Genomic DNA, 27,410 nt, shown 5'->3' with positions numbered 1-27,410 from the left:
ATATACGTAGGAGGGAGCAATATACTGCTTGACTCTTCGGTGAAGGTATATTCTCGAAACTTTAACAAAAGCCCGTACTGTGCTACTCAGGGTCTCTCCTGCAGAGTCTTCCACTGGAGTTTATCTATCATCTCCGTAACACTTTCGCGATTACTAAATGATCCTGTAACGAAGCGCGCTGCTCTCCGTTGGATCTTCTCTATCTCTTCTACCAACCCTATCTGGTACAGATCCCACACTGCTGAGCAGTATTCAAGCAGTGGGCGAACAAGCGTACTGTAACCTACTTCCTTTGTTTTCGGATTGCATTTCCTTAGGATTCTTCCAATGAATCTCAGTCTGGCATCTGCTTTACCGACGATCAACTTTACATGATCATTCCATTTTAAATCACTCCTAATGCGTACTCCCAGATATGGAATTAACTGCTTCCAGTTGCTGACCTGCTATTTTGTAGCTAAATGATAAGGGATCTATCTTTCTATGTATTCGCAGCACATTACACTTGTCTACATTGAGATTCAATTGCCATTTCCTGCACCATGCGTCAATTCGCTGCAGATCCTCCTGCATTACAGTACAATTTTCCATTGTTACAACCTCTCGATACACCACAGCATCATCTGCAAAAAGCCTCAGTGAACTTCCGATGTCATGTGAATAGCAACAGTCCTATGACATTCCCCTGCGGAACACCTGAAATCACTCTTACTTCGGAAGACTTCTCTCCATTTAGAATGACATGCTGCGTTCTGTTATCTAGGAACTCCTCAATCCAATCACACAATTGGTTTGATAGTCCATATGTTCTTACTTTGTTCATTAAACGACTGTGGGGAACTGTATCGAACGCCTTGCGGAAGTCAAGAAACACGGCATCTATCTGTGAACCCGTGCCTATGGCCCTCTGAGTCTCGTGGACGAATAGCGCGAGCTGGGTTTCAAACGACCGTCTTTTTCGAAACCCATGCTGATTCCTACAGAGTAGATTTCTAGTCTCCAGAAAAGTCATTACACTCGAACATAATACGTGTTCCAAAATTCTACAACTGATCGACGTTAGAGATATAGGTCTATAGTTCTGCACATCTATTCGACGTCCCTTCTTGAAAACGGGGACGACCTGTGCCCTTTTCCAATCCTGTGGAACGCTACGCTCTTCTAGAGACATACGGTACACCGCTGCAAGAACGGGGGCAAGTTCCTTCGCGTACTCTGTGTAAAATCGAACTGGTATCCCATCAGGTCCAGCGGCCTTTCCTCTTTTGAGCGATTTTAATAGTTTCTCTATCCCTCTGTCGTGTGTTTCGATATCTACCATTTTGTCATCTGTGCGACAATCTAGAGAAGGAACTACAGTGCAGTCTTCCTCTGTGAAACAGCTTTGGAAAAAGACATTTAGTATTTCGGCCTTTAGTCTGTCATCCTCTGTTTCAGTACCATTTTGGTCACAGAGTGTCCGGACATTTCGTTTTGATCCACCTACCGCTTTGACATAAGACCAAAATTTCTTAGGATGTTCTGCCAAGTCTACTAAAGAGACTCCCTACACTACGCTTGTCCGTCGTCTTTCGGAATACTGCTGCGCTGTATGGGATCGTTACCAGATAGGACTGATGGAGTACATCGAAAAAGTTCAAAGAAGGACAGCTCATTTTGTATTATCGCTAAACAGGGGAGAGTGTGTCACTGAAACGATACGGGATTTGGGGCGGACATCGTTAAAACAAAGGCGTTTTTGGTTGCGGGGGAACTTTCTCACGACATTTCGACCGCCAACTTTCCCCTCACAGTTCGAAAATATTTTATTGCCGTAGACCTACTTAGAGCGAAACGATCATCGTAATAAGGGAAATCATAGCTCGCACGGAAAAATATAGGTGTTCGTTTTTTTTCGCGCACTGTACGAAAAACTGGCTCTGAGCACCATGGGACTTAGCATCTGAGGTCAGCAGTCCCCTGGAACTTAGAACTACTTAAACCTAACTAACCTAAGGACATCACACACATCCATGCCCGAGACAGGATTCGAACCTGCGACCGTAGCAGTCGCGCGGTTCCGGACTGAAGCGCCTAGAACCGCTCGGCCACCGTGCCCGGCGCGCGCTGTACGAATTGGAATAAGAGAAAGCTATTGTGAAGCTGGTTCGAAGAACCCTCTGCGAAGCACTTAAATGTGATTTGCAGAGTATCCATATAGACGTTTACAATACTGCACTCTGCGTGTCCCAAGTATTTTCCTCAGCAGCGTCGACCATCACTGTGCAGCTTCCCCCTACCGGCAGCACATTCGCTCTCTCGTGCAGCCTCCCGAAGACGGCGTCGACTCATGTCGACTGGCCCGGATAACACAGAAGTAATTTATAATTCAGAGGGGTTATGGGACGAAACGGTGAAGTTATCAGTCCCGCGATTCCAAAGTTAGTCACAGAAGAAAGAGGGTCCCCTAAAAGTAGACGGATCCAGTTAGGGGAGTCAAACTATAAAATAATTAACTTTAAACATACACATTAAAGGCATAAAAGGTGAGATGAAATCTAAAAACTGGAAAAAAGGAAGCGGTCATGGTGTCACAGACCGGGAAGACTGGAAAAGAAGCCCCAACCACAACCAACCTGCCCCTGCCCCAAGACTAAATTAGAAACTTATATCTGGAAATAAAAACCACTTTCACGGAGGAAACCGAGGACCAGTTCAACCATCCGTGGATCGTCTGCTAATATTATATTTAAGGAATCGGGAAGACTATACTTAATACGAAGGGCCGAAAGAAGGGGACATTCCACCAATATGCTAGATACCATCAGTCTGACCACAACCATATTAGGATTGGGTCGTTACATAGGAGGAAACAATGGGTGAGCCGGGTATGACCAATGCGTAAAAGGCAAAAAACAGTTGACTCTTTTCGAGAGGAGCAGAAGGAAGAGCGCCAAACTGCAGCAGACTACTTGATTGTGCGGAGTTTATTATTATGAGCAGTAGTGTATCAGATGTCGCTCCATGTTTCGGGAAAGAGACATTTGACGGAGATCCACATATCCGCAGCTGGAATCATCAAACGGAATGGGGGGGGGGGGTAAATATCTGCGTCACTAGCCAAACCGACAGCCAGTTCATTCCCTGGGATGCCGACATCACTTGGGATCCAGAGAAAGACGACAACGCTCAAGGTTAGAGAGTAGGTCATGGATAGTAGAGACCAAAGGGCGACGAGCTCTCTGAGTCTGAACAGATTGAAACACTGTGGAGCAAGGCGTGAGAAACAAAAAGGAGGGCCCTGTGAATGGCTAGAAGCTCTGCTGTGAACACACCACATAATCCTGGCAATAAATTGTGTTTAAAGCCAGTAGGAGATATGAAAGCGTATCCCACCTTATCGACTGTCTTAGTCCCAACAGTGTAAAAGATGGTGGCATCCTGGAACTCTGCAAGGATGGCACAGACAAGGCGCCGAAAAAACCCACAGGAGCGACAGAGTTGTTCTTAGGATCCTGGAATAGGTCGTAATCCGTGGTCTAGGCACCATCCAAGGGGGGGGGGGGGGGTGTGACACGGGTGCAGTCAAGTGGCTGGAGATGCAAGTGAGACGCACGTCAACCGCCAATCCCACCCGTGGACGGGAGACATCCCTCGTTAGCAAAGAGCACAGGATATGCAGGATGGTTAGGGAATTGGTGAATGACGATTGCGTACGTAAGAAACTAGGAGTTGGCTCCGTCGTAGATGTACAGGGGGGAATCCCCGCTACTGTGAGGAGACGATTGAGAAAGCTATCAACGGGACTAGTGCGAAAGGCACCAATAGCCAGACGCACCCCACAATGATGGACTGGGTCAAACAGTTTCAAAGTGGAAGGAGCTGCTGAGCCATAAACCTGACTACCACACTCTAGTCTGGACAAGACCACACCACGGTAAAGATGGAGGAGAGTGGTGCGGTCGGCACCCCAAGATGTGTGGGCCACGAGGCGGAGAGCATTAAGCTTCCGCATACATGCAGTGTTTAGGAACACAGAAGTACGGTTCAACTGCAACCACTTTGAGAAAATAGACCTTACCGCGATGTGTTTATAAGTTCCTCGTTCATGGATACTGATGTCTTTGTTTAGGTATCTAGGGCATATATTCGAGGGGCCAACTGTGCCTCTTAATAGACCCAATGTACGAATTTTACGCGAGTCCATTTCGTATAGTGTGATATGCGAAGCAGATAAAGCCGACAACTGCCGCTGCAGCGCGCTGTGACACGCTGAGGCACACGTTACCACTCGCATAACACATCGTTTCTGAGCTTTCAACAGCACGTTGAACACCGCACGCTCAATGTTGACGTTCGAAGGCAAAGTCAGCGAGCCGACGGCTTTATACGTAAATAAATTCGAATATTGCCGAACATATTTCTGTTACATGAATAAGGAAGTTCCACAATGCGTTACTAACGCGAAGATGTTCGCATACAATTTCGAATATTCTTATCGGTCCTCTTGGCATCTCCTTAGGACTTTTACAGCTGCTGTGTCATTAACTGACATTTAATTGTAACAAAACCCTCCCCCATAACTGAATGGTCACCGCGGCGGATTGTGACGCCCAGGAGTCCGGGTTCGATTCTCGGCTGGGTCGGAGATTTTATTCGCTCAGGGACTGAGGGTTGTGTTGTCCTCATTATCATATCATTATCGGTGGAAGGCAACAGGAAACCACCACTGGAACCACTTTCCAAGACGCTCATGCGGTGGGCCATGACAAGACAAGTTAATTGTAACAAATGGTGCCTACAGTGACGCGTTTGTGATAAATATTTAATGAGCCGTTGCCTTCAACTGGCATACTATCTAAGTTACAGCACGTAAACAAAGAAGTACGGCGAGTCCAATACTAAGTCTCAAGAGTGGTCAACGTGGAACATCACGTGACAGATTTAGGATTTCAGCCGAACGCGATTGTGTCTTCGCCATTTTAGTCACTCGTCGCAAGATATACAGAATGTTTCGCAATTCATGTTACACACTTGTAGATGTTGTAAAGGGGACTTAGAAGATCAGGTTTTACATACGAACCTATGATCGACAGCGTCATCCAACGACTGCACAGCGTCAAAGTTATATGTGCTAGCGCCTGTAAATGCATGTATATGCAGGGTGATTCCGTGTTGATGTTACGAACTCTCAAGGCTGATGTTCGGAAACGAACGAGCCGAAAGCGAAAATCATTCTGATACCTCTGGCAGTGGAACACATGTACCGGTACATTTGCTGCTAAGGACGCTGGGCATGCAACTTGCCGACGTGGTGGTGTGGACCAAGAAAAGAAAAAATGTCCAATAAAGGAGGGCTCCAAAATGCATAACTGGGGAGTTCGTTCAACTTCGCTTGTGTGAAACACTTCACTGTTGAACAAGTGCTCTTAGCATTATAGAGCCCACGTTTATCAGATATTTTTTCTTGTTTTGTTGCATACCACCACCTCTAAAAGTGGTCTACCCTACCATGTTAGCAATAACGGTAGCGATAAGGTGTTCAGCCGGCCGGAGTGGCCGTGCGGTTCTGGGCGTTACAGTCTGGAACCGAGCGACCGCTACGGTCGCAGGTTCGAATCCTGCCTCGGGCGTGGATGTGTGTGATGTCCCTACGTTAGTTAGGTTTAATTAGTTCTAAGTTCTAGGGGACTGATGACCTCAGAAGTTAAGTCGCATAGTGCTCAGAGCCATTGATAGTGTGTTCCACTGTCAGAGGTATCAGAAAGGTTTTTGCTTATAACTTTCCGAGTCATTGGTTTCCGCTACAGGGACCTTTACCTCAGATCACTCTGTAGCGTCATTGATGATGATGTTTGGTTTGTGGGGAGCTTAACTGTGCGCTCATCAGCGCCTGTACAAAGTCCCGATTCCGGCCACAGTCCAATCCCGGCCACAGTCCAATCCCCGCCACAGTCCAATCCCCGCCACAGTCCAATCCCCGCCACAGTCCAATCCCCGCCACAGTCCAATCCCCGCCACAGTCCAATCCCCGCCACAGTCCAATCCCCGCCACAGTCCAATCCCCGCCACAGTCCAATCCCCGCCACAGTCCAATCCCCGCCACAGTCCAATCCCCGCCACAGTCCAATCCCCGCCACAGTCCAATCCCCGCCACAGTCCAATCCCCGCCACAGTCCAATCCCCGCCACAGTCCAATCCCCGCCACAGTCCAATCCCCGCCACAGTCCAATCCCCGCCACAGTCCAATCCCCGCCACAGTCCAATCCCCGCCACAGTCCAATCCCCGCCACAGTCCAATCCCCGCCACAGTCCAATCCCCGCCACAGTCCAATCCCCGCCACAGTCCAATCCCCGCCACAGTCCAATCCCCGCCACAGTCCAATCCCCGCCACAGTCCAATCCCCGCCACAGTCCAATCCCCGCCACAGTCCAATCCCCGCCACAGTCCAATCCCCGCCACAGTCCAATCCCCGCCACAGTCCAATCCCCGCCACAGTCCAATCCCCGCCACAGTCCAATCCCCGCCACAGTCCAATCCCCGCCACAGTCCAATCCCCGCCACAGTCCAATCCCCGCCACAGTCCAATCCCCGCCACAGTCCAATCCCCGCCACAGTCCAATCCCCGCCACAGTCCAATCCCCGCCACAGTCCAATCCCCGCCACAGTCCAATCCCCGCCACAGTCCAATCCCCGCCACAGTCCAATCCCCGCCACAGTCCAATCCCCGCCACAGTCCAATCCCCGCCACAGTCCAATCCCCGCCACAGTCCAATCCCCGCCACAGTCCAATCCCCGCCACAGTCCAATCCCCGCCACAGTCCAATCCCCGCCACAGTCCAATCCCCGCCACAGTCCAATCCCCGCCACAGTCCAATCCCCGCCACAGTCCAATCCCCGCCACAGTCCAATCCCCGCCACAGTCCAATCCCCGCCACAGTCCAATCCCCGCCACAGTCCAATCCCCGCCACAGTCCAATCCCCGCCACAGTCCAATCCCCGCCACAGTCCAATCCCCGCCACAGTCCAATCCCCGCCACAGTCCAATCCCCGCCACAGTCCAATCCCCGCCACAGTCCAATCCCCGCCACAGTCCAATCCCCGCCACAGTCCAATCCCCGCCACAGTCCAATCCCCGCCACAGCCCAATCCCCGCCACAGCCCAATCCCCGCCACAGCCCAATCCCCGCCACAGCCCAATCCCCGCCACAGCCCAATCCCCGCCACAGCCCAATCCCCGCCACAGCCCAATCCCCGCCACAGCCCAATCCCCGCCACAGCCCAATCCCCGCCACAGCCCAATCCCCGCCACAGCCCAATCCCCGCCACAGCCCAATCCCCGCCACAGCCCAATCCCCGCCACAGCCCAATCCCCGCCACAGCCCAATCCCCGCCACAGCCCAATCCCCGCCACAGCCCAATCCCCGCCACAGCCCAATCCCCGCCACAGCCCAATCCCCGCCACAGCCCAATCCCCGCCACAGCCCAATCCCCGCCACAGCCCAATCCCCGCCACAGCCCAATCCCCGCCACAGCCCAATCCCCGCCACAGCCCAATCCCCGCCACAGCCCAATCCCCGCCACAGCCCAATCCCCGCCACAGCCCAATCCCCGCCACAGCCCAATCCCCGCCACAGCCCAATCCCCGCCACAGCCCAATCCCCGCCACAGCCCAATCCCCGCCACAGCCCAATCCCCGCCACAGCCCAATCCCCGCCACAGCCCAATCCCCGCCACAGCCCAATCCCCGCCACAGCCCAATCCCCGCCACAGCCCAATCCCCGCCACAGCCCAATCCCCGCCACAGTCCAATCCCCGCCACAGTCCAATCCCCGCCACAGTCCAATCCCCGCCACAGTCCAATCCCCGCCACAGTCCAATCCCCGCCACAGTCCAATCCCCGCCACAGTCCAATCCCCGCCACAGTCCAATCCCCGCCACAGTCCAATCCCCGCCACAGTCCAATCCCCGCCACAGTCCAATCCCCGCCACAGTCCAATCCCCGCCACAGTCCAATCCCCGCCACAGTCCAATCCCCGCCACAGTCCAATCCCCGCCACAGTCCAATCCCCGCCACAGTCCAATCCCCGCCACAGTCCAATCCCTGCCACAGTCCAATCCCTGCCACAGTCCAATCCCTCCCACAGTCCAATCCCTCCCACAGTCCAATCCCTCCCACAGTCCAATCCCTCCCACAGTCCAATCCCTCCCACAGTCCAATCCCTCCCACAGTCCAATTCCTCCCACAGTCCAATTCCTCCCACAGTCCAATTCCTCCCACAGTCCAATTCCTCCCACAGTCCAATGTAGCCACTCTCACCAATGATGATGATGATGATGAAATAATGAGGACAACACAAACACCCAGTCCCCAGGCAGAGGAAACCCCCAACCTGGCCGTGAATCGAACCCGGGACCCCGTGATCTAGAAGCATCAACGCTAGCCGCTAGACCACGAGCTGCGGACTGTAGCGTCGTTAAACTTTATCTACTGAGTCTGCTCTACAACCTCTAGAGGTGTGCAACATGGACTGTGAAACACCCTGTATGAGGCAGGTGAAGTACCCTCAGACTCCAGTATGAGCCTAATAGTTCCAAAAAAGGCAGGTCCTCACAAGTGTGTCCCAAGGGTCAGTTTAATAAGTCATGGTTTCAACATACAGCTACGAATTATTTACAGGATAATGAAAAGACTGGTAAAAATCGATAACTAGAAATATCACTTTGGGATTCGGAGAAATCTAGGAACATGTCACACAAATTATCCTGTAACTTGAAGGCTGAAGAAAGGCAAACGTATTTCTACATTTACATAAAGCCTATTACAAAGTGGTTTCGGAAACTGACATACGGACGGTAGAGCGGTGTACTGACCACATGCCCCTACATATTCGCATCCAGTGACGCCTATGGTCTGAGGACGACACGGCGGCCGGTCGGTACCGTTGGGCCTTCATGGCCTGTTCGGAAGAAGTTTAGTTTTTAGTTTTATTACAAAGTGGACCGGAATACACTACCTGAAGTAGTGAAAGTAGCGTCAATAAAATAGAAGGAATGGAAGGCTATTACAACTTGCACAGGAACCTGATTGGAGTTACTGTAGTCGAGACTGTGAAAACAGGGTTGCAGCTTACCCCAGACATTATTCAATTTGTACATTGAGAAAGCAGTAAAGGAAAGCATAGATAAATTTGGAAAGATATTTAAAGTTCAGGGACAAGAAATAAAAAGTTTCTGTCCGAGGCAGCACAGGACGCGGAAGAGAAGTCGAACGAAACGATGAGAACAACAGTTCACACAAGAAAAGGATGGAAAGTTTGCAAATGTGGTGCTACAGAAGCATACTGGAGATTAGACGGGTGGACAGAATACGTAACGTGACAATAATGATCAAAAGAAATTTTTGGTATAATTTACCTAAAGGAAGGAACAGACTGATTCGAAACATCCTGAGGCATCAAGGACTCAGTTGACTAAACTGCCAACACAGCTGTCACGGAACGCCATTATGAAATTAACTTTCATACTTCGAAAACTACATAAATAACTGTTCCAACAAAGAATTTAAAGTCTACTTCAGTTCCAATAGCATCGAAAACGTATACAACAGTGTGGGTTAGTACTTAGTAGGTCCTCCTTTCATCTTCATAATCTCTTGCATTCTCCTTGGCATGGATTTCACCAGAGATTCTGTTGATTGCACTGTAACTTCACGTCATTCCTCTAGTAGAGTGTTCCGTAGATCATTTCTGTTGAATGTTTGACGATTCTTCATATTTTTGTCGATTACATTCCACATTAATGCCTGGGGATTACGATGGCATCCAGCAGAGACTGTTATACAACAGCCACAGCCTTGCATCTAGAGCTCTATGTTTTGAATCATTACCTTCTTTGAAAATATAATCCCTTATTATTCACACTTTTGCGTTTTTAAGATGTTTATGTAAACCTTATGCTCCACAACTGCATCAGCAGAACACACCTTTTGCACCCATCCTGCCACAAACAATTACGGAACCTCCATTTTTAATTGAAATTGTTGTACTTCTCTCTTCAAGTTCATAATTCTTTCTTCTCCACAATGTTATTCGTCCATCTGACTTAAACGGCTCATATAGACTCCCGTCAGTAAGTACTACCTTCTTCCACAACTCAAACACATTGCATTTATGTTTTCTTGCATATGTAGCTCGCTTCCTTCTATTGGCTTTACCTGATGTAAGGTTTTCTACGTGCTGTTCAGTCTCCATAACTATCTTCATAAAGCACGTTCCTTACAAAGAGTATTAAAACAGACTTTGCTGTGTGCAGCTGAACTGCAGTAGCAGGGTTTGGAGCGACACGGTTTCTCCGATTTCTTGAAATGATTTTAGTTTTGGAAACAATCTCATGAAGATTTCCCTCTCTTCTTTTGCTGTTTCGCGACGTTTTCGATTGCTTAAATATGACATAACGGCTTTGAAAACACAGAAGGAACCATCCATTACAATTGATGAAGCACAACTGCATGGGGAAACGGAGAGGGGTGTGCGTCTGTGCGTGTTTACTAGACGAATAATTGTTTGACATCAACTGGGGCATCACTTTAAACAACGTGTATTTGTTCACAAATTACGCATCATATTAACCCAAATAGCGTTTCATTTGTAAGTGTAGGTAATGTAAGGAACTAGTTATTGCTCATTTCTTAGCTACATTTATATGACTGCTTGGGACGAATACTTTTTGGAGTAGCTGTAGATTACAGTAGTTACAGAGAAATGAAGAGGCTTGCACCGGACAGACTAACGGGGAGAGGTGTATCAAAGTGGTTTTGTACACGGGGAAGGGGGAGGGGGGGGGGGTAAGTTGAAAAGCTAAGCGGAAGAAGGGATATATTTCAAAAATCGTATATTTTTACACACAAGGCAGAGGTCTCCATGTATGGTAGGCCAACAGTTGTGTTCTGTAGTTGTGCTCTGCAACATAATTAGCTGGTGGTTGTGTTTTAAATATTTGCATGATTGCACGTCAGTCTCAGACAGTACGAGTCATAAAAATGCTGAAGTTAACAATTGTAACCATTAAAAGAATGTTTTAAAAACGCAATATGCAGAGGCGATGAATTTGCTAGCGCGGCCACTACAGGGCCCAGGCTTTAAAGGTAAGAAAAATTTTTGAAGTGTTTTCACAAGCACACAAGCTTTGTACTATAAGAAAGCTATATGTTACGAAATCTAACGACCAGGAAGATAAGTCTTTCACTGGATCGATTAAACTGTTACATGTTGCTTGAAGTCGACCGTAATTTGTAGTTCGAAAACAAAATACACCTGAATTTAAGACTTTGTCTCCAGGAACCGTACAAGAAAACGAAGTCTGCTAGAGAGCCAACCTTAGGCTTCGTGTAGTTGTATACAAGGTAGTCATTAGCTTTGAAACAAAGCAGTTAAGGGCAAATCCCCTAATGAAGTGGGAGCAAAACACCAAAATCTGTCGCCATTAAGATTAAACATCATAATGCCTCATTTCCCAACACTACACTTAACTTACGTTTGACGCAGAGTTCAAAGTAAAGATGTATTTGACACTTTTATTCAGAAGCATCGAGGCCCATAGACATTCGTGAAGGACGAATAGTACCGGAACAATATAACATTAACTAGAGGACAGAGAGACCGCAGACAGACGTTCGTTCGACCTCCGAAGGCTTGCAGACAAAACTCAAATCTGACACAATTAATGACAAAGCAGGTAAAAAACATTATCTGCCATGAGTTAGAAAGTTAGCAATGCTTAATGTCTGATTACGAGGCTCATCTTTTAACGGTGTCTTCGTAACATGACATTGCAACTGTTTCAAAATTTTTCAATTGTCGTCGTTAGATCAATGACATTTTCGAAACTGGCAGAGTAGTTTGCTTGCAGTGAGTGTTTAAAGGAAGGTAAATACATGAAATTTTCACCTGAAGGTTTTGGATTCGTCATTTTCAAAGATTTTGTACGACAACAATGCTTCGAATAGCTTCTCTCAACTTTAGGTAATCAACCTCCCTCAGAAACGATGGTTTGCAAAATTTTGCCGTGGGCATGCTTCCGTCAGCCACGCGATGATTTTTTTATCTGGTTGTATAGACAGTAATAATAATAATGCATCTATGACGTGCGCAACATATCAGAAGAAGGCGCGTTTGTGAGACACAGGCACATGGAAGACTGCAGTGCATTCGATTTTACATCACCATTTGGCTATGGAAAATACCTGTTCCCCATAGATTCCACACGGTACAAGCAAACTCAAAAAACGGGCTCTTGTCAGTTGGAGTACGGAAATTAAACCAACGTAAAGACATCAAACTGAAATGAGATGAAATCCGGTTATTCGTGCGTGCCGGAAACTAAACAGCAATCAACCAAAGATGAGCCGATCCCAACAGTTTAGTTCTGTCGTGGAGCACTCCCAAGCAAATGATCGCTCGTTTGCGCTCGTGGATACACGGGACTTACAGCTTTGGAGGACGGAGAACAGTTAAATCCGAACAGTATACACACAACAATCTGTCAAGATGAAGTCGGGAAAACCGACCGAAGACGTCTCATCTTTCTTCATCAGCTGCCAGGTAAAGGCAAACACCTTATGAATTTGGCGAAAACATCGAATTAGTCTCATTGCCCGTATTCAGCTGACCTATCGCCCGCCAGTTTACTTTTGCTCATGTCACACAAAAAATGCGCTGATACCGATTTTCATCACACAATTTTGAGTCACTTCAAAAATGTGTTTCCGCTCCAGACATGGCCCGAACACACGTAATTGCGTATAAAATTTAAGAGGCGAATATTCTGAGAAACAATAAAACAATTTGTATCTAGACAATGGATTTCTTTAATTGTTTTTATAAAAATTTCTACGAATCTACCACAGCCGCATTTACCCGCTCATTAAATGTACGAGGGTAATCCCAAAGTACAGAGCTCTGTGTGGCATTTGGTCACACTGTTACGAAGAGAGCTTCAAGCGTTGTGTGTAAACATGCGCACGCCACGCTGAGGCGCTCCATCTTGGCTTGGGAGACGTTGAGAATGGAGCTCCCGTTGGATTTTACCGCCAAGTGCGAATTGCGCGTAGTTATTTGGTCTTTGAACGCAAAGGGCACTGCGCCGATTGAAACCCATCGCCAATTGACGGAAGTGTGTGGTGAGTCGTGCATGGATGTCAAAAATGTTCGTAAGTGTTGTAGAGAGTTTGCAGCTGGTCGGACCGAAATTCTTCCTGAGGTTTCCCGAAGCACCGCACACAGAATTTTAACGGAAACCATGAACTACCGGAAGGCGTGCGCAAGATGGGTGCCACGCATGGTGACTGAGGACCACATGCGGCAACGAGTTGATGCTTCCCACGCATTTCTTCACCGCCTTGCAGCCGAACAGGACAACTTTCTGGGCTCAATTGTCACGGGCATACCACTTTACACCTGAGACCAAGCAACAACCACGCCAGTGGCGGCATCCTTCTTCGCCAAAGCCGCGGAAATTCAAACAAACACAGTCTGCCGGTAAAGTCATGACAACCGTTTTTTGGGATTGGAAAGGGGTATTGTTGGTCGACTTTATGCCCACTGGGACCACAATTAACGCTGACAGGTACTGTGAGACTCTGTACAACTCAAACGGGCAATTCAGAATGAAGAGGAATGTTGAGCAAGGGCGTACACATTCTCCATGACAACGCTCGCCCACACATCTTTCGGCAAACCGTTGCTCTCCTGCAACAGTTTCAGTGGAACACAATCACCCACCCACACTATAGTCCTGACTTGACTATCACCTGTTCCCTAGCTTAAAAGAACATTTCGCCGGAAAGCGATTCGGCTCCGACGACGAGGTGAAAGAAGAGGTTCATAACTTCCTGAACAGCATGGCGGTGAGCTGGTATGACATGAGCATACAAAAACTACCACAGCGTCTACAAATATGCATCGACAGAAATGGTGATTATGTCGAATAAATAGCTAAATGTTCAAGCTGTAAACTGGTGTAAACCATTGTAGAAATAAACAGTCTATGTACTTATAAAAAAATAGGAGACCTTACTTTTGGGATTACCCTCGTATTACCTTAGAAAGCTGTGGCATTTCAGTTTAAATGTTTATGATTTGAAAAATGTTAGGACATATTTTATACTTACGTCTGCATACACACTCCGCAAGCCATTGTACGCTGTGCAGAGCACCCTGTACCACTACTAGCCATTTCCTTTCCTGATCCCCTCGCAAATAGAGCGAGGGAAAAAGCCTCCGTATGAAGCCTTATTTCTCGTGTCTCATCTTCGTGGTCCTTCAGAGAAATGTATGTTAGCGGCAGAAGACTCGTTCTGCAGTCAGCTTCAAATGAAGGTTCTCAAAGGTTTCTCAATAGAGTTCCTTGGGAAAAAACAACGATGCATTCCCTCCACGGATTCCCATTTGAGTTCCCGAAACATCTCCGTAATACTTGCGTGTTGATCGAACCTACTCGTAACAAATCTAGGAGCCTGCCTCTGAATTGCTTCGATGGCTTCCTTTAATATAACATTGTACAGACCCCAAACACACAAGCAGTACCCAAGAAGAGGTCGCACTAGCGTCCTCTATGCGTGCTCTTATACAAATGAACCACACTTCGCAAAATTCTCCCGATACACCGAACTGGAACTTCCCTACCACAGTCATCACACGCTCGTTATATTTCATATCGCTTTGCAACGTTACTCCCAGATATTTAAGCGACGGGCCTGTGTGAAGCTGGGCACTACAAATGCTGTATCCTACTCATCCGCATTCACTTAAATATATCCACATTTAAAGCTAACTGCCATTTATTACACCAACCACAAATTTTGTCTACGTCGTCTTTTACTCTCCTACAGTCACTCAATTTCTACACCTTCCCGAACGTTACAGCGTCATCAGCAAACAACCGCAGATTGTGCCCACCCTGTCCGCAAGATCATTTTTTTTTATTATGAATTTGGCCAGCTATGGACCGCATACAACTTAAGACTTACGGTGTTTCTTTTTCTTCCGTTCTTCCCAGTACTACTTTATTTTCTCGCCAACTGCTCGTCTCTGCTCATCAGTCCACACTCTCTTGGGTCGAGGTTTTGGCGCATCTTCTTCATAGTTTGCGTTTTCTATAAGTAGCCTAAAGTTATTCCTGTCACGTATTATTTCTTCTGTAACACCTATTTTGTTGGCGTCTTTCTTTACTGCTTCTATCCATCCTACAGTGTTTTTTCAGCTTACTAACGTAATTAAAAATTTTCTTTGTAATCCGTGTTTCTTCCATTCTTTTTAAATGTCCATAAAATTTTAGCCGTCTCTTCCTCATTGTATCTGTGATCTTTTCTGTATTTTTGTATAGGTCTTCATTTCTCCTTTTAATCCACCTATTTTCCTGGTTTTTCTCAGGACCTAGAATTTTTCTTAATATTTTTCTCTCTCTTTTTTCTAGGTCTCTTAATTCGCCTTTCTTATTCAATGTTAGGCACTCTGATCCATATGTTGCTTGTGTCCTAATAACTGAATTATAATGTTTAATCTTTGCTTGTATGGATAATGATTTCTTATTGTAGTAGTTTTGTGTTAATTTATATGCAAATTCCAACTTTTTTATTCTTTCTTTATTTGTTGTGTTATCCAGTCCATTGGCTTGGATCCACTCCTCCAGGTATTTGAATCTATCAACTCCTAATTTTTCCATACTTTGTTTTCATAAACTTTTCTGTATTATGTTTGTGTTCTATATACTCTGTTTTTTCGTCGGATATTTTTAGCCCAGTCTTTTCAGCAATCTCGTGTAACATATCAAGCATAACTGTTGCGTCTGTTCGGTTTTCAGTTATCAATGCCATATCATCCGCAAGGGCTAAACATTTTACTTCAAATTTGTTCTTTCTTTGGCCCATGCTTATACCCTTTGTGCCTCTGTTTTTTAATATGTTCAGATCATTTATGTATACAGAAAATAAAAAGTCCTATCACACTTTCCTGGGGTACTCCTGACAATGCCCTTGTCTCTGATGAAAACTCGTCGTTGAGGACAACACACTGGGTTCAAAAAATGGTTCAAATGACTCTGAGCACTATGGGACTTAACTTCTGAGGTCATCAGTCCCCTAGAACAGAACTACTTAAACCTAACTAACCTAAAGACATCACAAACATCCATGCCCGAGCCAGGATTCGAGCCTGCGACCGTAGCGGTCTCGCGGTTCCAGACTGTAGCGCCTAGAACCGCTCGGCCACCCCGGCCGGCCAACACAATGGGCTCTGTACCTTACCATCGTAACAGTACGCAGTGGGACAAAGTGTCAAATGCTTTCCGGAAATCTAGAAATATGGAATCTGCCTGTTGACCTCCATCCATAGGGTGTGGCAAACAATGGACCAGATAAGGCATCCTGGTTGTTTCGGAGTTTGTAAAATATGAGAGATTCTCTGCAGCATCGGCGAGGAGGGGAACATGCGAAAAATATCTTCCCCTACATCCACACTCCGCAAACTACCGTGAAGTACTTGGCGGAGGGTGCGTCCCATTTGTTCCCGTTCCATACACTTATAGTGTGCGGAAATAATGAATGATTGGGAGCCTCTGTGCGTATTGCAATTATTTTAATCTTGTCCCCACGATTCCTACGTAAGCGATACGTAAGGATTGGATCCTTGAGTCATCATTTAAAGCCGGTTCTCGAAACTTTGTTAGTAGACGCACGGGTGACATGTAAGTAATCTCCTTTGTAGACTGATTGCACTTCCCCAGTATCCTATCAATAAACCGAAGTCAACCACATGCAGTATCCACAACTGAACCTATGTGATCATTCCATTTCATATCCCTACAAAGTCTTACACCCAGGTATTTGTATGAGTTGGTCGAGTCCAACTGTGATTCAATGATATTATAGTCATAAGATATCACGTTTTTCAGCTTCGTGAAGTGCAGAAACTTTCCGAAAATTTAAAGCGAGTTGTCAATCTCTGCACCACTCTGAAATCATACCAAGACCTGACCGAATGTTTATACAGCTTCCTTCAGACAGTATTCCATTACGGATAACAGCATCATCTGCAAACAGTTAATCCTATCCGCAAGGTCATGAATACACAACATGAACCGCAAGGGTTCCAACAAACTTCTCCGGTGCACACCTTCTGCATGTGACGATGACTTGCTATCCAAAATAACATACTGTGACCTAGTTACCAAAAAATCCTCAATTCAGTTACAAATTTCACTTAATATCCAATGTTATCGAACTTTTGAGTATAAGTGTAGGAGTGGTACTGAGTCAAATGCTTTTCGGAAGTCAAGAAACACTACATCTACCTGGTTGCCTTGAAAAATAAATAAATAAGTAAAGTTTCAATATGTCACGTGAGAAAAGTGTGAGTTGGGTTTCACATGACCGATGTTTTCGGAAACCATGCTGGTTGACATGGGGAAGGTCATCCTGTTCGAGATACCTCATTAAGTTTGAGCTCAGAGTATGTCCTAAGATTCTACAACAAACTGTTGTCAAAGATACTGGACGGTAGTTTCGTGGATCACTTCTATTCTTCTTCTTTTACGTGGGTGTGACCTGTGCTGTCTTCCAACTACTGGGCACGGTGTTTTGTTCGAGGGATCTACGATAGATAATAGAAGAGAGGCTAACTCAGCCGCAAATTCAGTATAGAATCTTTGTTCTATTTTAACTATTTCAGCTGTTTCTCAACACCAATGACATTAACACTCAGTGGTATGGTGATTAAATAGGGGCAATTCTCCTGGGTTTTCCTTCGTAAAGGAACGTTTCAAAACAGAGTTAAGGATTTCAGCTTTTACTTTACTACCCTCAGTTTCACTTCCCATCTCGCTAGGGACTGGTGTTACTAACGGCCTTTACATAGGACAAAATTTCTTTGTGTTTGCCGACAGAAGATTTAACAATATTCTGTTATGGTAGGCAATGAAGGCTTCAAGCATTGCTCTCTTTACAGCCAAACGCGCTTCATTCAGCATTTACCGATAACCCTATGCTTTGTTTCACACACTTATTATGCACCAGTCTCTGTTTCTTCAGAAGATTCTTTAAAGTGACCACATACTATAGAGGATCCAATTATGAACTGTTTACTGGGTATATATCTATCCACTGCAAGGTCAATTTTTCTTTCAAACTTTCCTCTACAAGCTCCGGCCCTCTGCTGAAAGTTGCAAGGTCCTTATTGAGCTATGACACTACCGATTTTTTTATCTGGTGTACTGAGCTTGGGGGGTCACCGTGGTCTAAGGGCACCGGCACGGTAGCTCAACGTGTTCGGTCTGAGGGTTAGCTGCAATCTGTAATAAAAAAAACTGAGTTAATAGATCAACAACGAACTCAAAAGGATGTCTTACGACGTCCGCCCCGATCAGATTCAACGAACAAAATGAGATTAAAAAAAAGGGGGGGTAGCGTCTTTGATTCGTAATCAAAAACGTCTTCGGTCCCGCGTTCGATCCCCGCCACTGCCTAAATTTTGATAAATAATCAGCATTGGCGGCCGAAGACTTCCGGCATAAGAAGTCAGCCTCATTCTGCCAACGGCCTTGTCAAAGAGGGAGGAGGAGCGGATAGAGGTTCAGGGCACTCTCTTGTCCTATGGGTGGGAAATTGCCCCTAAAGGCGGAACAATCAGCAATGATCAACGACATGAGGATGCAGAGGGCAATGGAAACCACTGCATTAAAGACACGTAACGTGTATCCGCAGGACATGTGGCCTGTAATTGAAGAAGTGTCATGATGATATCTCTATTGGCTAAAGATTCCGGAATAGTCCCCCATTCGGATCTCCGGGAGGGGACTGCCAAGGGAGAGGTTACCATGAGAAAAAGATTGAATAATCTACGAAAGGATAACGTTCTACGGTCGGAGCGTGGAATGTCAGAAACTTGAACGTGGTAGGGAAACTAGCAAATCTGAAAAGGGAAATGCAAAGGCTCAATCTAGATATAGTAGGGGTCAGTGAAGTGAAGTGGAAGGAAGACAAGGATTTCTGGTCAGATGAGTATCGGGTAATATCAACAGCAGCAGAAAATGGTATAACAGGTGTAGGATTCGTCATGAATACGAAGGTAGGGCAGAGGGTGTGTTACCGTGAACAGTTCAGTGACCGGGTTGTTCTAATCAGAATCGACAGCAGACCAACACCGACAACGATAGTTCAGGTATACATGCCGACGTCGCAAGCTGAAGATGAACAGATAGAGAAAGTGTATGAGGATATTGAAAGGGTAATGCAGTATGTAAAGGGGCACGAAAATCTAATCGTCATGGGCGACTGGAATGCAGTGGTAGGGGAAGGAGTAGAAGAAAAGGTTACAGGAGAATATGGGCTTGGGACAAGGAATGAAAGAGGAGAAAGACTAATTGAGTTCTGTAACAAGTTTCAGCTAGTAATAGCGAATACCCTGTTCAAGAATCACAAGAGGAGGAGGAGGTATACTTGGAAAAGGCCGGGAGATACGGGAAGATTTCAATTAGATTACATCATGGTCAGACAGAGATTCCGGAATCAGATATTGGATTGTAAGGCGTACCCAGGTGTAGATATAGACTCAGGTCACAATATACACTCCTGGAAATGGAAAAAAGAACACATTGACACCGGTGTGTCACACCCACCATACTTGCTCCGGACACTGCGAGAGGGCTGTACAAGCAATGATCACACGCACGGCACAGCGGACACACCAGGAACCGCGGTGTTGGCCGTCGAATGGCGCTAGCTGCGCAGCATTTGTGCACCGCCGCCGTCAGTGTCAGCCAGTTTGCCGTGGCATACGGAGCTCCATCGCAGTCTTTAACACTGATAGCATGCCGCGACAGCGTGGACGTGAACCGTATGTGCAGTTGACGGACTTTGAGCGAGGGCGTATAGTGGGCATGCGGGAGGCCGGGTGGACGTACCGCCGAATTGCTCAACACGTGGGGCGTGAGGTCTCCACATTACATCGATGTTGTCGCCAGTGGTCGGCGGAAGGTGCACGTGCCCGTCGACCTGGGACCGGACCGCAGCGACGCATGGATGCACGCCAAGACCGTAGGATCCTATGCAGTGCCGTAGGGGACCGCACCGCCACTTCCCAGCAAATTAGGGACACTGTTGCTCCTGGGGTATCGGCGAGGACCATTCGCAACCGTCTCCATGAAGCTGGGCTACGGTCCCGCACACCGTTAGGCCGTCTTCCGCTCACGCCCCAACATCGTGCAGCCCGCCTCCAGTGGTGTCGCGACAGGCGTGAATGGAGGGACGAATGGAGACGTGTCGTCTTCAGCGATGAGAGTCGCCTCTGCCTTGGTGCCAATGATGGTCGTATGCGTGTTTGGCGCCGTGCAGGTGAGCGCCATACTCAGGACTGCATACGACCGAGGCACACAGGGCCAACACCCGGCATCATGGTGTGGGGAGCGATCTCCTACACTGGCCGTACACCACTGGTGATCGTCGAGGGGACACTGAATAGTGCACGGTACATCCAAACCGTCATCGAACCCATCGTTCTACCATTTCTAGACCGGCAAGGGAACTTGCTGTTCCAACAGGACAATGCACGTCCGCATGTATCCCGTGCCACCCAACGTGCTCTAGAAGGTGTAAGTCAACTACCCTGGCCAGCAAGATCTCCGGATCTGTCTCCCATTGAGCATGTTTGAGACTGGAGGAAGCGTCGTCTCACGCGGTCTGCACGTCCAGCACGAACGCTGGTCCAACTGAGGCGCCAGGTGGAAATGGCATGGCAAGCCGTTCCACAGGACTACATCCAGCATCTCTACGATCGTCTCCATGGGAGAATAGCAGCCTGCATTGCTGCGAAAGGTGGATATACACTGTACTAGTGCCGACATTGTGCATGCTCTGTTCCCTGTGTCTATGTGCCTGTGGTTCTGTCAGTGTGATCATGTGATGTATCTGACCCCAGGAATGTGTCAATAAAGTTTCCCCTTCCTGGGACAATGAATTCACGGTGTTCTTATTTCAATTTCCAGGAGTGTAGTAGTGATGAAGAGTAGGCTGAAGTTCAAGACATTAGTCAGCAAGAATCAATACGCAAAGAAGCGGGATACGGAAGTACTAAGGAATGACGAGATACGTTTGAAGTTCTCTAACGCTATAGATACAGCAATAAGGAATAGCGCAGTAGGCAGTACAGTTGAAGAGGAATGGACATCTCTAAAAAGGGCCATCACACAAGTTGGGAAGGAAAACATAGGTACAAAGAAGGTAGCTGCGAAGAAACCATGGTTAACAGAAGAAATACTTCAGTTGATTGATGAAAGGAGGAAGTACAAACATGTTCCGGGAAAATCAGGAATACAGAAATACAAGTCGCTGAGGAATGAAATAAATAGGAAGTGCAGTGAAGCTAAGACGAAATGGCTGAAGGAAGAATGTGAAGACATCGAAAAAGATATGATTGTCGGAAGGACAGACTCAGCATACAGGAAAGTCAAAACAACCTTTGGTGACAAAAGCAACGGTGGTAACATTAAGAGTGCAACGGGAATGCCACTGTTAAATGCAGAGGAGAGAGCAGATAGGCGGAAAGAATACATTGAAAGCCTCTATGAGGGTGAAGATTTGTCTGATGTGATAGAAGAAGAAAAAGGAGTCGATTTAGAAGAGATAGGGGATCCAGAATTAGAAGCGGAATTTAAAAGAGCTTTGGAGGACTTACGGTCAAATAAGGCAGAAGGGATAGATAACATTCCATCAGAATTTCTAAAATCATTGGGGGAAGTGGCAACAAAATGACTATTCACGTTGGTGTGTAGAATATATGTCTGGCGATATACCATCTGACTTCCGGAAAAGCATCATCCACACAATTCCGAAGACGGCAAGAGCTGACAAGTGCGAGAATTATCACACAATCAGCTTAACAGCTCATGCATCGAAGCTGCTTACAAGAATAATATACAGAAGAATGGAAAAGAAAATTGAGAATGCGCTAGGTGACGATCAGTTTGGCTTTAGGAAAATTAAAGGGACGAGAGAGGGAATTCTGACGTTACGGCTAATAATGGAAGCAAGGCTAAAGAAAAATCAAGACACTTTCATAGGATTTGTCGACCTGGAAAAAGCGTTCGACAATATAAAATGGTGCAAGCTGTTCGAGATTCTGAAAAAAGTAGGGGTAAGCTATACGGAGAGACGGGTCATATACAATATGTACAACAACCAAGAGGGAATAATAAGAGTGGACGATTAAGAACGAAGTGCTCGTATTAAGAAGGGTGTAAGACAAGGCTGTAGCCTTTCGCCCCTACTCTTCAATCTGTACATCAAGGAAGCAATGATGGAAATAAAAGAAAGTTTCAGGAGTGGAATTAAAATACAAGGTGAAAGGATATCAATGATACGATTCGCTGATGACATTGCTATCCTGAGTGAAAGTGAAGAAGAATTAAATGATCTGCTGAACGGAATGAACAGTCTAATGCGTACACAGTATGGTTTGAGAGTAAATCGGAGAAAGACGAAGGTAATGAGAAGTAGTAGAAATGAGAACAGCGAGAAACTTAACATCAGGATTGATGGTCACGGAGTCAATGAAGTTAATGAATTCTGCTACATAGGCAGTAAAATAACCAATGACGGACGGAGCAAGGAGGACATCAAAAGCAGACTCGCTATGGCAAAAAAGGTATTTCTGGCCAAGAGAAGTCTACTAATATCAAATACCGGCCTTAATTTGAGGAAGAAATTTCTGAGGATGTACGTCTGGAGTACAGCATTGTATGGTAGTGAAACATGGACTGTGGGAAAACCGGAACAGAAGAGAATCGAAGCATTTGAGATGTGGTGCTATAGACGAATGTTGAAAATTAGGTGAACTGATAAGGTAAGGAATGAGGAGGTTCTACGCAGAATCGGAGAGGAAAGGAATATGTGGAAAACACTGATAAGGAGAAGGGACAGGATGATAGGACATCTGCTAAGACATGAGGGAATGACTTCCATGGTACTAGAGGGAGCTTTAGAGGGCAAAAACTGTAGAGGAAGACAGAGATTGGAATACGTCAAGCAAATAATTGAGGACGTAGATTGCAAGTGCTACTCTGAGATGAAGAGGTTAGCACAGGAAAGGAATTCGTGGCGGGCCGCATCAAACCAGTCAGCAGACAAAAAAAAAACCAACTTCGTTTTAATTGTCTTTGGTACTCTGGTAATAATTGGTGTCACAACCGCGTCGCGGTCACTGATACTAGCTAGTTGGGATGTGGATATCCTCAAAGAGGTCAGGTCTATTTGTTGCCATTAGACCCAGTATATTTCCATCATGAGTGGTGTTCCGTGCCGACGATTCAGTATGACTGGAGGACTTACACGTGGACTGAGGTTTTCACCAAAAACCCTAGAAGGAAAAAAATGTAAAAGACTGTAATTTGCTACAAGTAAAGAAAGGCACACGGTTGAACACCTGTCAGTTGAGATCTGGGTTTACTGACAGCCTAGATGTGTTTACATTCGAGCTGAAAACATCATCTGATGCAAAGCTCCTTCCATTGGAGAAGTTTCCATTAAGCTCTCAGAAGAAAAGAGTACTCCGTAATTTCCAGGAATTTATACGAGGAACTACGGACATTGCTAAGTACTGTCAAGACCATGTGAGAACTGACTGATTAAGGTAGATCAGGATTATTTGTAACAGGTGGTAAATGAAAACACAGGAACTGATAAATTTAATACTGCCGGTAGAAATACTTGGTCTGTGGGAAACTTAGTGTGTGTACATTGACTAACATGTCAAAGGGTTTTGGCGCCAAATATAAGCAACTGTTAGTTAGAAACAGATAGTTTTTAAGGTGTACGAAAAAGATTGAGAAACCGATTTCTCATGTCTCCTTTTGTCTCAGGACATGAACACGTATTATAATCTTTCTGGGAATTCAGTTTCTATATGCCATATACAGCAGTTTTCGTATGTTCCTAAGTTTTCGAGGTTTGTCTTAAACTCGCTCCATATCTTGTGGTTTGTCCACATCTATTACATATTTTTGGTTGATGGGGGTAAACATGAAATCAGGGTGACTCCAATACAGTGGTCGAGATGCCTAGAAACTACGTTAGGAAGCGATCTCCACCCAGTTACACTGTGGAGGATTTGCAAAATGCTACCAAGAATGTTGGAAATTTTAACCTGATTTATCGTGAACCTGACAAAAGGTGTGCAGTTCCGAGGTCTGTCATATTTCACAGGATTAAAGGCAGGAAAGTACCAACAAATAAAATAATTGGAGCTGGATGAAGCATAGTTCTTTCTCTTGACACAGACGAAAATGCTGCTGAGTGATTGCTCGTGCAAAACTGCGTTATCCATGGCATAAATAAAAAGGGAAAAGCTTAACTGCAGACTACATTAAATTTGACATTACTGTTAACTGTTTAAAAATGGTATACCAGGCGATTACTGATACTATCGTTTCATGATTCGGAATCCGCAGTCTTCTTTAAAAATGCCTGAACTACTTCAGAAGGTCTGAATAGTTGCAAGCGACCTTGATGTTTTACACAGTTTTTTACAAAAATTTATATTTTCTGTACAAATTTATAAATGGAAAAGGAGGTATCAGCAAGGCTGCATTTGTATTTAATGCTAATGAAGCCGCTTTCTGAAGAGCTCCAACAAAACTGAAGGCCACTGGGCAGAATGGAAATACTCCTCCTTGTCACCAGTTCCAAATAGGCCTGCCTCATCAAATAATCTTTCTGATAGGATCACGAGAGTTTATATTTCCTTGAACAACTGAAAATTTGTGAGTTTTTAATGAGAATGTGTCCTGATACTGCTAATTTTCACATGTGAATAAGACACCACGAGTTTTTGATATATCTGTATTTCTTCAAACCGTCATAACTTTTCAAATGCGCTTAATTATTCTTAATTTTTCTTTTGATTCTGATCCAATACAAAGTGAACATTATGGTAATTGTAAACACGTATATAAATTAATGTGGAAAAAGAACAATTTAAGCAACTCTGGGCTCATATTGTTTAGTAATTTTAGTTTTCATTCCTACAGGTATACCAAACCAATAATTTTGGTATTCACAATTACCCCTCTCAGTGGGGTAAATGTAAATAACCAAGTAAAGGATGAAGTAAGTTAAAATGTGTACCCTAAACCCCACATTTAGATGAAAGAAAGATGTAATAATCAGACCAATTTTCACATTTGTGATAACTGCTACTACAGGCTGTGTAGAGAGAAATATATCCAAGATAAGTAGAAAATATTTATGATTATCCTGGTCTACCTTATAACATGTATAGGGATGTGTACAAACGCCTATAATGAAAACGAGTACACGGTGTTTTTATATTCTGTGTCCAAGTCATTTTCTCCACATATTAGGCAGCAAAAGCCACATATTCCAGGTGATTGACTGGAAACTTAATGCCACCCAATTTCTCTAACTTTCGAAGGGAATGTATGAGGGCTAGTTTTACAAATGTCTAATTGTTAGTTTTTCGATCAGGCGCACAATTGGGACAAAATAATTTTTACTGTCTCCAGAAAAATAAGGTTTTTGGACGGTATTCCGTTATCCACGCAGTGATTCAATAACGATACATTGTCCCAGTAAGAAAAGGTGGCAGCACGTTAACCATTCATACACTTTCACATTTATCTTAACTCAATTTTTTGCCTTAGTGATGTGTATTCTACTGCACAATCCAGTGAGAGAGGCACTTATCTTGAATTATGAAAAAAAGTCGTGTAAGACTACGGAAACGCTATGTACAGCCGATTAACACAATCTCAGGCAAATAGTGTAAGTAACTGCAATGCTGCAACCGAAAGGTACACGACGGCATATAGGCAACGAATCATCCATAACTACCATGCAAATAGTTTGCATTTCCTGAAGAAATTCGTAGAAATATATGACTATAGGTACAGGAAGAGAGATCCCAAGCTGTTTCAAGCGCACTACAGTTCAATTTGAACATGTGCAGTAATCATAGCTGTGGGAGAGAAAAAAAAAGCTCAAACCGGATTCCGCTTGCGACTGACATATGAGGAGATAGCCTGTCTCAAAACGTACTGGCAGTTTACGTTCACAACTGTTATCACATGCCCGTTCCGGAAACGCATAATCTTAACGAATTCTTTTCCGCCAAGCGTTTGCAACTATCATACAGTACTATTATAAATTTGCTTCAAAACTTTTCATGCTGCACCTTAATGTGTGCTACAAAATGTTTCAAACACGTTGGAAGATTTTGACAATGTACCAGGAACTTAACAGTTGTGCTTGGTCTTAAAATTCCACGTTTTTGGTCTGTAATGAACATTTTGCATGAAGGCATTAGAAATTCACGTATGATCCCACGAACATTAGACAACTTTTCTTAGCATTCTACGTTGTTCTTCGCTCTTGAGGCACTTTCGATAGCGGTAAAAAAGGGTGATTAGCGTGATATATGATTCCCTTTACACTTGCTACGACCTCAGCTACACTATTATTTTACAGGAACTATGCCTACCAGATTTTGCACTTCACTTCACTAACAATTTGTGGGTTCCGTTGGTGATTCAGGAAACTGTTACTACTCAATCGACACTAAAAAATATTATATATAACAACATTTTTAACACACTGCATCAGTTACACGATCTATGGTTAATCAAAACCGTCGCATGTTTTTACATCAGGTAGGAAAAGCAGATGTTCTCATAGTTTGTTTACTGTAAGGTTGCCTTCTAGTTGATTTCATACCCGACATTCAACCATAGTTATTATTTCATGATGTGCCACACATATGATGTCACAGTAGAAGATTTCGACATTTACGTTACAGTCGTCACTTTCTGCAAAGTAAAAAGCCTAAAATGTTCTACTGTACAACGCACCATTACAGCTGAGCAGTCATAGTCTTTCAAAAAGCAATTACTTTTACTTAGCACTTACCTTCGCGCGTCGGTTGATATGAAGAGTTACATGAAAAAACATTAAACGCGGCGTCTCACTGAACACTTACATTCTAGGACACACTAACACTCCAATCACAACACATATTCATCCAGTATAACCATCTCTTGCCACTGCTTAATGACAACTGCTTCTGCGCCTGCGCCAGCTCGTTGAGCAAAGAGTAGCAGAGAGATGTAACGAAGGAGCGTGTAATTATGTTACGTAACTTAAGGGAAGGAGGATCCGAGGCGGCAAATTCAAAGTTTCAACTATACGTTTAGCGCATTAGGTGTGGAAAGTAAGGTTGAAACTATTACTATCGAATAATTTGGAAGTAACGGTTAAATTTTTCTCTCATATAGAAAGTAACAATTTATTGTTTGCCAGTACGTTAGAAAATACAGATTTTTGACCTCCAGTATAAATTATTGTGACGCAGGCACTTTCAAAAAATATAAA

At 45.1% G+C, this 27,410-nt stretch overlaps 1 protein-coding gene across 1 annotated transcript in view; it reads right to left on the bottom strand.

The window, feature by feature from the left end:
* LOC124716957 (1-phosphatidylinositol 4,5-bisphosphate phosphodiesterase) overlaps positions 1-27,076 on the bottom strand; it is a 425,614-nt gene extending 398,538 nt beyond the window's left edge. The window contains exon 1 of the mRNA XM_047243553.1: positions 26,949-27,076. The gene's annotated coding sequence lies outside the window, so the exon portion shown is untranslated. The remainder of the gene's footprint in view (positions 1-26,948) is intronic.
* Positions 27,077-27,410: the final 334 nt, after the last annotated feature.

The sequence above is a fragment of the Schistocerca piceifrons genome, chromosome 9, assembly GCF_021461385.2.
Source record: "Schistocerca piceifrons isolate TAMUIC-IGC-003096 chromosome 9, iqSchPice1.1, whole genome shotgun sequence".
Classification (NCBI taxonomy): domain Eukaryota; kingdom Metazoa; phylum Arthropoda; class Insecta; order Orthoptera; family Acrididae; genus Schistocerca; species Schistocerca piceifrons.
The sequence above is the reverse complement of the archived record's forward strand: the minus strand, read 5'-3'. Positions and strand labels throughout refer to the sequence as shown.